This window comes from Bos indicus, chromosome 21, assembly GCF_029378745.1.
Source record: "Bos indicus isolate NIAB-ARS_2022 breed Sahiwal x Tharparkar chromosome 21, NIAB-ARS_B.indTharparkar_mat_pri_1.0, whole genome shotgun sequence".
Taxonomy (NCBI): domain Eukaryota; kingdom Metazoa; phylum Chordata; class Mammalia; order Artiodactyla; family Bovidae; genus Bos; species Bos indicus.
In genome coordinates, this window is record NC_091780.1 from 16,396,128 (window position 1) to 16,410,901 (window position 14,774).

The 14,774-nt window shown below is 41.7% G+C and overlaps 1 protein-coding gene across 4 annotated transcripts in view; it reads right to left on the reverse strand.

Annotated features, from left to right (window-relative positions):
* SV2B (synaptic vesicle glycoprotein 2B) overlaps positions 1-10,328 on the reverse strand; it is a 256,051-nt gene extending 245,723 nt beyond the window's left edge. Inside the window, exon 1 of one of the 4 annotated variants that reach the window (XM_070775062.1) lies at positions 10,181-10,328. The gene's annotated coding sequence lies outside the window, so the exon portion shown is untranslated. Of the gene's footprint in view, positions 1-115; positions 449-564; positions 914-1,325; positions 1,799-10,180 lie in introns of those variants that run through there. The other 3 variants (XM_019983967.2, XM_019983969.2, XM_070775063.1) reach the window with 3 other exon arrangements.
* Positions 10,329-14,774: the final 4,446 nt, after the last annotated feature.

The window sequence follows — 14,774 nt, forward strand, 5'->3', positions numbered from 1 at the left end:
ATGTAACATCTCACCTAGGAGAGCTTCGTTTAAAAAAAAAAATCACTGCCACATTAATTCCTCTCTTCCTGCTCCCACCACTCTTTCCACATCTACATTGCTGAACTTATCATACCTCATTATTACAGGTGTTTCTTCTCCACCAGATGTGAGCTTCTGGGGAAATAGACTTTGTTTTCATCCTCTCTGCACCCCTCAGGGTTAATCCAGCCTCTGACACATAACTAGGTGCTCGACCAGTATTTGCTGACTCAAGAAAGATGCAGAGCGAGCCTGTGCTGTGCTTGCTGCACCCACTGGAGCAAGCAGGGTAAGTGACCTCTTCTGGAAAGGGCAAGAAGCAGAAACAGAAGAGACCAGGGTAGACCAGAAGGATCACTGAGCTGGCTAGGAAGTCTAATTCTCCCCTATAGGTATCTATTTCCCATCCTTCACCTGCCACTCCCTGAACCTCAAAACCACCCACATTTGCTTCTGAACAAGCTTTTTAAAAAATGAGCACGCACCCCACCCCACCCTACCGTTCTGCTCTTACCAGAGCCCCAGACACCGAGGTTAAGTTACCTTTAAAAGGAGCTAGTCTGCATCTGTGATTTCTGGTTTAAGGATCGTGTTTCAGCAGCCGGGCTGAAACCTGGACAGCAGATATATCTAACACCCGTCTGCGGAGGAAACGGCAGTGCCTCGCTCCTCCCTGGCTAAACGCACCCGCTCACCCATCCCTGCAGAACAAATCATGTTCTTTTCCTTGCGCTAAAATCCATCTATAAACAAATCCTCTCCGCGTCCCTAAGAAACGGCTCCCACGCCCGCGGAGGGCGCCCTCCACACACGCAAATACACACTCACAAACCCCAACCCAGAGGTACCAGGTGAAAGCCTGGTTTCGATCTGTCCTTTAAGAACAAACCAACAACAACATCATTCACCACACACACACACACACACATCCATCTAATTGCAAAGAACCGAAACTAAAAGGGGTGACTAGGAAGCTTATGGAAAGGGAGTTATCAACGTCAATAGCCTAAGTTGCAAAACTATGTATGGCGCTAACAGTTCAAACAGGATTTAAAAACAGCCCTTGGGGGATGCCCGCTTCAAAGAGGCGCGCAACCCCGCGCAGCAGGCAAGTGCTTGCTTTTCTGCGCCAGCTTTCCAAGACTCTCCCCTGTCTTTTGTGCCATTTACTATAAACAACATTCAGAGGTACCAGCGTGTACGTTTCAGCCCAAGCAGGCAAGCCTGGGAGCCCCCAGGGTCGCGCGGGCTCCGCGCCCCCGGCCGGGTCTGCACGCACCGGAGCGAGCAATGCCGTCCCCTACCTGGGTGGGAAATCCGCACGAGGCCGCCCCCGGGTGCAGGCGGAGCGGGGTCAGTCCGGGTGGCCCGGCCGGCTGCTCGGGAGAACGCGGCGCTGGGGCGATCCCGGCGGAGGCAGGAGTCCGCGGGTGTCACACCTGCATCACGGCGCCCGCGCCGCCGCAGCGCGCAGCGCGCCCCCGCCACACCGAGCACCCAAGGCGGGAGGCTCCTGGGTCCTCTACTCAGCGGGATCAGATCCTAACCCGCTTTCTTCCCGGCCTGGGCATTAAAGGTATTGGCGGCGGCCACCTCTTCTCGCTTCTAAATCCCCTTCTGATTCAAGACGGAGTGTTTAGGATAGCTTGATGGGCAGGGGACCCAGCTGGGGACCCAGGCTCTCTGGATTTGCAGACCAATACACGCTAAACTTCTTATTCCTCGAGTTTCGAGTTTCATCCCCTACTGATGACTGGCATCTCTTTCGCGCTCTCCACCGCGCCCGGCACCAGGGGGCGCTATGCACTCCACACTCCCTTTCACCAGCCCCAAACTAAGACACTTCGGAGGGCACGACTTGAATTCCTGGGAAGGTGAATCCTCGGATAGTGCATGCCTCCTCGGTCGTGTGGACTCTTTGCGACCCCATGGGTACAGCTCGCCGGGTTTCGCTGTGCATGGAATTTTCCAGGCAAGAATACTGGAATGAGTTGCCATTTCCTATTCCAGGGGATCTTCCCGACCAGGGATCAAACCTGTGTCTTCTGCATTGGCAGGCGGATTCTTTACCATGGGACCACCATGGAAGTCCGTCAGTGTTTATATCTGGTACCTAAACTTCTTCTTGCCTGACGACTCTGGTTAAGACCTCTCAGACAACATTGCATTAAAGTGGTACTGAGGCTGCTATATTTACAATGGATAATCAACAAGGGCCTACTGTGTAGCACAGGGAACTCTGCTCAATGCTATGTGGCAGCCTCCATAGGAGGGGGGCTTGGAGGAGAATGGATCCATGCTTATGTATGGCTGAGTCCCTTTGCTGTCCACCTGAAACTATCACAAAATTGTTAACTGGCTATCAGTTCAGTTCAGTTCAGTAGCTCAGTCGTGTCCAACTCTTTGCAACCCCATGAATCGCAGCACACCAGGCCTCCCTGTCCATCACCAACTCCCGGAGTTCACTCAGACTCACGTCCATTGAGTCAGTGATGCTATCCAACCATCTCATCCTCTGGTCCCCTTCTCCTCCTGCCCCCAATCCCTCCCAGCATCAAAGTCTTTTCCAATGAGTCAACTCTTCACATGAGGTGGCCAAAGTACTGGAGTTTCAGCTTTAGCATCATTCGTTCCAAAGAAATCCCAGGGCTGATCTCCTTTAGAATGGATTGGTTGGATCTCTATGCTGCTGCTAAGTCGCTTCAGTCGTGTCCGACTCTGTGTGACCCCATAGACGGAAGCCCACCAGGCTCCCCTGTCCCAGGGATTCTCCAGGCAAGAACACTGGAGTGGGTTGCCATTTCCTTCTCCAATGCATGAAAGTGAAAAGTGAAAGGGAAGTTGCTCAGTCGTGTCCGACTCTTAGCGACCCCATGGACTACAGCCTACCAGGCTCCTCCATCCATGGGATTTTCCAAGCAAGAGTACTGGAGTGGGGTGCCATTGCCTTCTCCGTGGCTCTCTATACTCCAATATAAAATTAAAGGTTTTTAAAAAATAAAGTGGTGGTACTGGATATCTTTTTCAGGGGAAAAGTCTTCATACTATTACATATTTTAATTATAAAAGTGATAATGAAGAGCCTTATCTTATTCTTAATTTCTTAAAAAAGCATATTTTACCCTTAAGTATGATGTTAGCCATTGTTAAAAACTCTATCAGATGAAAGAAATTTTCATAATAAATATGTAGAATTTTGTCAAAAGTTTTTTGCTTCCATTGAGATATCCATAGTTTTACTCTTTTATTCAACTCATATGGGTAATTCCATTCAATGACTTTTGAATGTTAAACCACCTTTATATTCCTCAAATAAATTCCATGATATCATATTTTATATATAAATGGATTTGATTTGATATTTTTATATAAAAATATTCTATGTTCATGAGGGATATTAACTTAGAATTCTGCTTTTATAATGTCCCTGTCAAAGCTTTTATAGTAAGGTTGTGCTGGCCTCATAAACAAGCTGAAAAGTTTTTCTCATTCCTTTTATCTGGAACAGTTTGTGTAGATTGTGTATTCTTTCTTAAACGTTGGGGGAAAGTCATCAGTGAAACTATTAGAGCCTAAAGTTTTTACTGTGAGAAGGTTTTTTATTACAAGTTCAATTATTTTATTAGCCATTTGACTACTCAGATTTTCTATTTCTTCTTCTTTCAGCTTTGTTAAACTATTACTTTTCAAGAACTTTATCCATTTCATTTAAGTTTTTAAAATTATTAACTGCAGTGATGTCTCATTTTTCATTCCTGATTTTGGTGAGTTGATGGTTTTCCTTTCTTTTGTGCTACTCCTTGCCCTATAAACTTCCCTCTAAACACTGATTTGGTTACATTTAACCAATTTTAATATGTTCCATATACATTTTTGTTCAGTTTAAACTATTATCTAATGTAGACTGTGATTTCCTTGATCCATAGGATTATTTGAAGTATAATTTTCAAACTTTGACAAATTTGCTTTCTGTCCCATTTTTCATTGTCTGTTTATCATCTTCCTACTTTCTTCTTCTTCATTAATCAATGTCTTTAACTAAATTATTATATATACTCTATTCACTTTAGTTTTCCCTTTTAGTATTTTTATCTTAGTTAGATGCTGTATTTCTATAGTGCAACTCTAATTGCAGTCACCTCATCACTTCCCTGGTGACTCAGATGGTAAAGAATCTGCCAGCAATGCGGGAGGCCTAGGTTCAATCCCTAGGTTGGGAAGATCCCCTGGAGGAGGGCATGGCAACCCATTCCAGTATTCTTGCCTGGAGAATTCCCATGGACAGAGGAGCCTGGTGGGCTACAGTCCATGGGGTCGCAAAGAGTCAGACACAACTGAGCAACTAAGCACAACAAAGCACATCACTTATCACCCCCCAAAAAATGCAAAACGCCAAGCTCAACTCCATTTATTTTTTTTTTAACTTTGTGCTAAAATATATATTTTAATTTAAAATTTTTAAAATATTTTTTAATTTACAATGACATAACTTCAAGTGTAAAGATTAGTAAACAAACTTAAATTTTTTTTGCTTTTCAGTTAGGCCAGCTGCTTTGTCCAAGAAATTTTTCTGAGCTATTCATTTCCCAGGCAGAAACAGAAACAGATCCAATGGTCTCTCTCTCTCTCTCTCTCTCTCTTCATATATATTTCAAATAACCCCTCTCAGATTACATGAGTGAATTTCATTGTATCACCTGACCCTTAGATGTCAGTCTGATGCATTGTAATACCTGCTGTAGAGAATTCCCCAATGGTCCAGTGGTTAGCACTGCATGCTTTCTTTGCCAAATGGGCAGGTTCACTGCCAAGGGTGCAGACTGGGGAACTAAGATCCCACAAGCTGTGGCATGGCAAAAAAAAAAAAAAAAAAAACCTTGCTATAAAATGGGGTTGACAGGTCTTAGCATACACCATCCCCATCATGGGGAGACAGATGACAGATGTGACTGAAGAAATTTCATATATAGATATGTATATGTTTCCCTGATGGCTCAGTGGGTAAAGAATTCACCTGCTGCCTACAGTGCAGGAGACGCAGATTCAGGCTCTGGGTTAGGAAGAGCCCCTGGGGAGGGCATGGCAGCCCACTCTAGTATTCTTGCCTGGAGAATCCCATGGACTGAGCAGCTGGTGGGCTCCAGTCAATGGGGTCACACAGTCAGACACGACTGAAGCAACTTAGCATGCATATATATATATATATATATATATATACATATACACCAAACCCCACAACCCACAAGACATTGTTATTACTGTTATTTTACAGCCAATGTTTTTCTATATATTATCATATATTTACCCAGTTCTTCATTCCTTCCCATGTATTTATTGGAATTTCCTTTACTTCAGTCTGAATAGGTCTTTTTAGTATTTTTTTTTACGGAAGAGACTAATTTTCTAGACTGCTAGAGACTAATTATTTCAGATTTTTTTCAATTAAAAGTGTCTTTATTTGACCTTTATTTTTGAAGGTCCCTTTTCACTATATATAGCATTTGTAGATGGAAGTTTTTTTTCTTTCATCCTTTTTAAGATGTCATTCTATTGTCTTCTTGATGTGTGCTGTATGTTCAGTCTAAAACTCTATTAGTCTAATTTTCACTTCTCTGAAAGTAATCTTTTAAAATTTTGCTTCTTCTAATATTTCCTTTCATAAGTTTATTCTGTTCCTACGTATGATTTTCTTGGGCCAATACTTTGGTCACCTGATGCAAAGAACCGACTCATTGGAAAAGACCCTGATGCTGGGAAAGATTGAAGGCAGGAGGAGAAGCGGACAACAGAGGAAAAGATGGTTGGATGGCATCACCGACTGGATGGACATGAGTTTGAGCAAGCTCCGGGAGTTGGTGAAGACAGGGAAACCTGGCAAGCTGCAGTCCATGGCTCGCAGAGTCGGACACAACTGAGTGACTGAACAACAACATGATTTTCTTTATTTTTTTCTGATACTGAGCATCTTGAATTTGTGGGTTAATGTTGTTTACTAGTTTTAGAAAATTCTCAGACTATCTTTTCAAATGTTGTTTCTGCCCTGTTTTCTCTCTCCTATACTCTTAGATTGAGAGAGCACATACATTACACATAATCAAATGGTTTTGCTATTATCCCTCATGTCTTATGCTCCATTCTTTCTATTCCCTTTTCACCTTCTTTGTACTTTAGCTTGAGAGTTTTCTACTGACCTGTCTTTAGGTTAACTAAATTTGCTTTCTGCTATGCAGAAAGCTGAGCGCTGAAGAATTGATGCTTTTGAACTGTGATGTTGGAGAAGACTCTTGAGAGTCCCTTGGACTGCAAGGAGCTCCAACCAGTCCATCCTAAAGGAGATCAGTCCTGGGTGTTCACTGGAAGGACTGATGCTGAAGCTGAAACTCCAATACTTTGGCCACCTCATGCGAAGAGTTGACTCATTGGAAAAAATCCTGATGCTGGGAGGGATTGGGGGCAGGAGGAGAAGGGGACGACAGAGGATGAGATGGCTGGATGGCATCACCAACTCGATGGACGTGAGTCTGGGTGAACTCCAGGAGTTGGTGATGGACAGGGAGGCCTGGCGTGCTGTGATTCATGGGGTCGCAAAGAGTCGGACACAACTGAGCGACTGAACTGAACTGATGACCAATTTGCTATTAAACCCATCCAGTGAGTTTTTAAGCCTAGATATTACATTTTTCCCAATGGCTATTTGATTAATTGACATAGACTTTGCTCCATCTTTCTATGTTCTAACATTTATAATAAAATCTACTAACTTCAATATAGGAATAATTTAGTCTAGTTTATTATCTTTTCTGTTGACTATTAGTACAATTTTTCTTGTCTCTTTGCATGTATCCCTTTTTTTAAATTTGTATGTCAGATATTGTGTGTAAAGGAAGTATTGAAAACTGAAATTATTGTTGCTTCTTAGAGATCATTTACCTTGCCCTCTGTTATACAGATAAGATGAGGGGTTACTCACCTCAATCCATTCAAAAATAAGCTTCCAAGGAACTGGATATTAGCCCTACTTAGACTAATTTCACCTATGTTTTCATATGTTTTAAAGATGACAGCGGTCATGTGTTTATTGCAGGACATTGCCTCAGGGAGGATTTTACTCATCAGCACTATGCGACTGCAAAATATCTCACTCTGCCTTTCCAATTCAACACGGAGCTTCTTATACCACTCCCCCACTCAGCATTCAGCAAAGATCCCGCCAGGCAAACTGTACATTTGGGGTTTCTGTACATTTTAAACAGGCATAAAGCCATATGGTGTTCTAAAGCTCTGCTGGTTTGTCTTCCCCTAGTAGAGCCCCTTCACCTGATCCTCAGCTTATGCTTGGACTCAGCAAATCTCCAGAAGGAAGAAAAGAGTAAAATCAGCTCACCTAGCAAGAGATCATTGGAAGGACTGATACTGAAGCTGAAGCTCCAAAACTTTGGCCACCTGATGCAAAGAGCTGATTCACTGGAAAAGACCCTGATGCTAGGAAAGATTGAGGGCAGCCAGGTGACAGAGGATGAGATAGTTGGATGGCATCAACTCAGTGATATGAGTCTGAGCAAACTCCAGGAGACAGTGAAGGTCAGGGAAGCCTGGCATGCTACAGTCCATGGAGCCACAAATATTCAGATAAGACTTAGCAACTGAACACCAACAGAAAGAGCTCTTTCTTTTTTGGAATGTTAGTTCATTTAGTCCTTTTTGTTTCCACTATTCTCAGATATCTTTTAAAATATGATTTCTGGGACTTCCTTGGTGGTCCAGTGGTTAAAAATTCATCTTCCAGTGCAGGGGATTGGGAACTAAGATCCCACATTCCTTGGGACAGCTAAGCCCAAAAGCTGCGACTACTGACCCCACACATTCTGGAGCCGGTGCATCACAAATAGAGGAAGCCTGCATGCCTCAGTGAGAGATGCTACGTGCCTCAATGAAACCAAATAAATTAATAAATGTTTTTAAATAATAATAAAAAATAAAATATGATTCCTATAATTAATTCTTTTTTTCTAGTTGATGCAGAAGATTAATGACATGCCACCTATTAAATATTACTGGAAAGCAGAAATTGATTTGCTAACTGTTTAACTCTCACAACTGTTTTATGAGGTAGGTACATTTTTCAGACAAGTTATGTAACTTGCCAAAGATCACTTAATAGTAAGTAACGACGCCAGGAGATGAACCTATGCTATCTCATCCTAAAACCAGGAGTGACAATGACCACGATGATATACTGCTTCTAATAAATGGAAATCTCCTTTTTCAATAGGTAAAGAAATGCTAATTCTGACTTCTAACTGAAAATCTGAAGGGAAGATCATTTTTAAAATTTTCTTTTGAGATTCGTTTTGAGTCAGATATGTAACTTACTTTAAATTCAAGGCACATCTCTCACCAAAATGTTTCTGTAGAAACTAAATTACCTTTTCTTATCCCTCAAGCCTCAAGAGATAAACCTCACTTAATCAAAAGCATTTTGGGTCCTATTTTCTTCAGGAAACAGGGGGACAACTGTCAGATTTCTGTGTCCTCCTCCCACAGAATTCTATTGTTAATTACAACAGTTCACTTTAGGAATACAAATGCATCTAAGGGAACACTTCATTTTATGTTTTCGCTTTGGGAAAGTAAGTACAGTGGACTCCTAAACTGCTTGCTTAGAACAGCAAAGGTTAAGGTAATTAGAGTAGAAATGGGGCACAGTCGATTTGTGTTTGGGAAGGGCCAATGCATACCAAATGAGAGCTGCCAGTGGTTTGTGACTGCAAGGGGTGAGCCACAACTGAAGCTACAATATGGAAACCAGCACATTCTGAAAAGCGCGTGTAGTCACTTTTTTTTCACTTAATTTTTTAAATTTCTATTTTATGTTGGAGTATAGAGAGTCCCTTGGACTGCAAGGAGATCCAACCAGTCCATCCTAAAGGAGATCAGTCCTGAGTGTTCATTGGAAGGACTGATGCTGAAGCTGAAGCTCCAATACTTTGGCCACTTGATGAACCGACTCATTTGAAAAGACCTGATACTGGGAAAGGTTGAAGGCGGGAGGAGAAGGGGACAACAGAGGAGGAGATGGTTGGATGGCATCACCAACTCGATGGACATGAGTTTGAGCAGCTCCAGGAGCTGGTGATGGACAGGGAGGCCTGGAGTGCTGCAGTCCATGGGGTCCCAAAGAGTCAGACACAACTGAGCGACTGAACTAAACTGAAAAGACAGTTGATTAATAATGTTTTGTTAATTTCAGGTATGCAGCAAAGTGATCCAGTTATACACACATCCAGTCGCTCAGTCGTGTCCAACTTTTTGTGACCCCAAGGACTGTAGCCTGCCAGTGTCCTCTGTCCATGGGGTTCTGCAGGCAAAAATACCGGAGTGGGCTGCCGTACACACACACATGTACCTTTTCTTTTTCAAGTCTTTTTTACCATTTAGGTTATTACAGAATATCGAGCAGAGTTCCCTGTGCTATGCAGTAGGTCTTGTTGGTTATTTACTTTAAATATAGTAGTGTGTACATGTCAATCGCAACCTCCCAATCTATGTCTTTCCTCCCCAACCCTTTCCCCTGCTAAACATACATTCTTTCTATAAATCTGTTTCTGGTAGGTGTATACAATGGAATGGAATATTAACCAGCCATTAGAAAGAATGAAATAATGCCATTTGCAGCAACATGGACGGACCTGGAGATGACCATACTAAGTGAAGTAAACTTACAAATGAATATCATATGATATCACTTATATGCAGAATCTTTAAAAAGTGATATGAATTAACTTATTTACAAAACCAGTGTTTACTCTTTCTGGGCCTTTACCTAAGAGTAATGTGATAATGATAAAGTCTCTTCTGGCTGTAGCTTTATCAGTAGAATAACTTAAGATGCAAAGAATCAGAATCTCTTCCATTTGCTCTATAGGCAGGGAGGAATTCCAGACTTGACCATGGCAAAATTCAGTATGTGAACTACTGAGAAAGATTTAATTGTTGGCTCTTAGGAAGGAAAGTATCACCTGATACTGCAGAAAAACCAAACAATTCCATTTTAAAGAAAGCAATTGTCTGCTTGAAAGCAGAATTTTAAAACTAAATCTAAAAGAGGAAAAAAGGAACCCACAAAATCCCATCACAAGATTTTAAATATTTCCATTACCTTCTGCTGCTTCCCAGTCAACCAGAGAAGACAGTGATTTCCATGCACTGGACGCGTCTGGCAGACTTGCTGGTTCATTTCCTGGGTTTTATCACTTTGTAAATTTTGATGGTTCAATTATATTACCATCAAATGATGTTAAGATGCCAATCTTCATGTATTAAAAAAAAAAAAGCCTTTAACATTACCTGCCAGAATAACAATCAACTTAACAGCTGCTTTTATCACATACTTACAATTTGAAAGCCATTCTATATATATTTTTGCTAATTTTCCCCAAACACTGCAAGTTATGCACTTTATTTTCATGTGCTAAATTTTTAAAAACTTAGAGTGGTCAGGTAATACCTTGAAGGCCACACAACTAATAAGCAAAATGGTTAAGAGTCAAATTACGGTAAAATTCCAAAGCCTGGATTCTTCCATAAAATCACTCTCCTATAGGAATAATTTTAGTTTCAATCTAGCTGTCCTGTCTTATTCCTCCTCATGCCTGTCCCCACACCTCCCATTCTACCCAAATCGGTCTGCTCCCTTGAATATTTTGTATTTGTTTTCTCTTCTGTATCATTATGCACACAGCTCCTCATACTAATATTGTTTCTAATCCTCAAACCTATAAAAACCTAATTTATCTTTCAAGTACCTGCTGAGATTCCACTTCTTTCAATGAACCTGCCCAGACAACCTTACTTCCTCCCCTAGCTTCACATAGTAATCTCTCCCTTCCAGATATTTATATAGCATATATTCTCTGTACTATTTGTTCATTCATTCATTCAACAGATCTTTATTCACTTCAAGCTCTAGAAACACAGAGATGACTACAAGTGAAACCCAATAATAGATGTATAAAGATAAAATGTGTTGTTAAATATATTAATATATGTGTATGCATATATATACTGTATTCAACCATATTAATAATAGGCAAATATTATTGAGTACCTACTATGTGCCAAGCACTATTCCAGGCCACTTAGATGTTCTAAGGTGTTTATCTGGCACATTCATCTCTCATTGATCAAAGGTTGGAGCGCTGAATGTAAATTTCATATTTGCACATTTGTTTATGTGGAAGCATCAGCTGGTGCTCCAGTTGGTTTAGCTGCCTCACAGAGGCTTCACAAAAGAACTGATGATTCTGCGACTGAATCATTCATTGGTCCTCAAGTTGGACAAGCAAGTTCCCAGAAGAATCCCATATCTAGTATCAGAAAAGCCCTGGGGCAGAAAGTAAAAAATACACTGTGTAGCTGAGGCAAGGTGCCAAAACACTTGAGTAGAGCTGACTTGCATTCAAAGCTGGATGGAAGGTAGACGGAGAGGATATGAGACGGGGCACAGGAGGTGTGCACACACAGCACCAGATGTCAGACAGAGACATAAAGAGCACCTTCAAACTCAACAACATCATCCTGTTGCTAGAATCTGGCTACCTCTGTATTTCCAATAACGGAAACACATTAACTTCCTTATTGTTTAAGTCAGTTCTTTCTTCTTAATCTCCCCTTTATTAAGAGGAAACCACTAAGAAAAAAAATTGCATATTTATAGCCTTTCCTGATAGCTCAGTTGGTAAAGAATCTGCCTGCAATGCAGGATACCCCAGTTCGATTCTTTGGTCAGGAAGATACACTGGAGAAGAGACAGGCTACCCATTCGAGTATTCTTGGGCTTCCCTTGTGGTTCAGCTGGTAAACAACCCACCTGCAATGCTGGAGACCTGGGTTGGGAAGATCCCCTGGAGAAGGGAAAGGCTACCCACTCCAGTATTCTGGCCTAGAGAATTCCATGGACTGTATAGTCCATGGGGTCACAAAGAGTCAGACAGGACTGAGCGACTTTCACTTTCATATGAATTGTGGCATTGCGGGTAGCAGTAGGAAGGTAGCAGAGACATAGCATTTGTTTTCCTTGAATATAGGATTTGTTCACCTCACTATTTGTGAAGCCTTATTGGTATTGCCTGGCCATGCTCAAAATGTGCGTAAGCTACTTGTTTATGTGAAATAAAGCATGCTATCTTTTCTGTAACCTGAAGCTGAAATTTTGCCAGTTTTTACAGAGGGCATCCTCTACAGGAGAAACAGTATTTACAAAAGAAGGATGGGGGCTTTCCTGGTGGCTCAAAGGTAAAGAATCTTCCTGCCAATGCAGGAGACCCAGGTTCGATCTCTGATCTGGGATGATCCCACATGCTGCGGAGCAACTAAGCCCCGAGCCACAACTGCTGAGCCTGTGCTCTGGAGCCCGGGAGCCACAACTACCAAGCCTACACAACTACTGAAGCCTGTGCACCCTGGAGCCTGCGCTCCACAACAAGAGAAGCCACCTCAATGAGAAGCCCCCATCCACACCTAGAGGGAAGCTGAAACTAGAGAAAAGCCCACGCAGCAATGAAGATCCAGCACCGCCAAAAATAAATAAATAAACGCATAGACGCAAGCAAGAAGGTTGTTCAACAGCTCAGTTTTTCGTTCAAAAACTGGGAGTGCCTTTCATGTACCAATCATCATTGCTCTCCTCCCTGGGGATACAACCCAGAAACAGACAAGATTCCCCATCGTTAAAGAGCATCATCTACTAAGAGAAACAGATAGTAAACAAGTGAGTACTCAAACGAGGGGACAGGTGAGACTGGAGTATATTTTTAAAGGATCATATGGGACTGGGGTGGAAGCAAGGAGACTATTTAGATGTTGATGTAGCAATTTGGGTTAGAAGTGATGGTGGCCTGGACAACAATGGTAGGGATGAAGATGATAAGGCTATTCCCTTTACTGTGCATTGCAGTAAAATCTTTGAAGAAGGAAATATCTGAGGAACAAAATGGATTCTAGAAGGAAGGAGAGAAGGGATTAAAATAAAACAGGCTAATGGATACGTGTCAGGGAGGACATCTGATTCAGCTGGAAGGATGGTTGCAGAGTGTGAAAGACTCACAGACTGAAATAAACATGGGTGATGAATTGAATCTACTCTGCTGTTGATCAAGAGGCATATGATTGCTAACACTGGAATATTCTAATTACTTTTAATTGTTGAGTTGTGTTTCTTTAAATACAACACCAGGCAAAGACTGGACTCTGTGGGACTCAATATACATAGAGTTACACAGGCTTACACAGAATGAAATTTGTCCTGTTTAACACATTTTGAAAGTGATTTTTAAATATTTTTACTCTTAGGATTTTTACTCATAAATCTTTCCCTCTGAGATATATTAAGTACCAGTTCCTGCAAAGAAAATTAGACACAAGGCAGTTTAGTGATGAATCAAACTAGCATTATGATCAAAGAGAGTCTCAGTAGATAGAATGTAGTTTAGAAATTTAGTTAGCGAAGTTTGGACCTCTCACATTAATCATTTCATAATTCATATTTTAATATTTTTACAGCTCATTGAGCAAGCCTGTTTGCTTTCCCTGTGGAAAGATGCTTGGTACTTAAGGGGCCCTGGGATTTAGTAAGGGTAACTATATGAAATAAAGTACAAATGACAAGTGACTATTTTTGTGATTTGCTTTGCCTTTGTTCCAAACTCAGAAGAATGGTGAGTAGAGGGGGACACTGGATGACCATTTGAGCAGGCGGTGATTTCTTTACTTATTCAAAAATATTAGGAGCAAGAAATTCTTCCTTAAAAATGCAAGTGTACTCAAGAGTGTAAGCTCCATCACACCTGTGTGTGATGACAGTAATGCCTCAGTTACCTAAAAGAGTGGGCCAGGAGGCACTAACAAAGAATAGAGGGGAAGGCTTCCTGCTGCTGCGGCTAAGTCGCTTCAGTCGTGACCGACTCTGTGCGACCCCATAGACGGCAGCCCGCCAGGCTCCACCATCCCTGGGATTCTCCAGGCAAGAACACTGGAGTGGGTTGCCATTTCCTTCTCCAATGCATGAAAGTGAAAGGTGAAAGTGAAGTCGCTCAGTTGTGTCCGACTCTTAGCGACCCCATGGACTGCAGCCTACCAGGCTCCTCTGTCCATGGGATTTTCCAGGCAAGAGTACTGGAGTGGGGTGCCATTGCCTTCTCCAGAGGGGAAGACTTAAAAACTTAAAAACAGAAAACTAAGGTTTTTTCCCATCTGTGCTACCATTTAGCTGGGTGGCTTTAAGAAAGTCATGTGGCTTCAACAAATAATGTTGGGAAAACCAGATATCCACATGTAAAAGAATGAAATGCAATCCTTGCTTTACAACCTATACAAAAATCAACTCAAAATGGAGGAAAGACCTAAATATAAGCGTGAACCCTACAGAAGTCTTATGATATTAGATTTGGCATTGTTTTCTTGGGTATGTCACCAAAAGAACAGGCAACAAAAGCAAAAAAAAGAAAAAGATAAATTGATCTATATATGAAATTAAAAGCTTCTGTGCATCAAAGGAGACAATCAACAGAGTGAAAAGGCAACTCACAGGATGGGAGAAAATATTTGCAAGTGATCTATTTCATCAAGGGTTAATAGCAAGCAGACATAAAGAACCCTTACAACTCAACAAAACAAAAACCAAGCCCAATTAAAAAATGGACAAAGGATTTGAACTGGTGTGTCTCCAAAGAAAATATACAAATGTCAGTAAACAC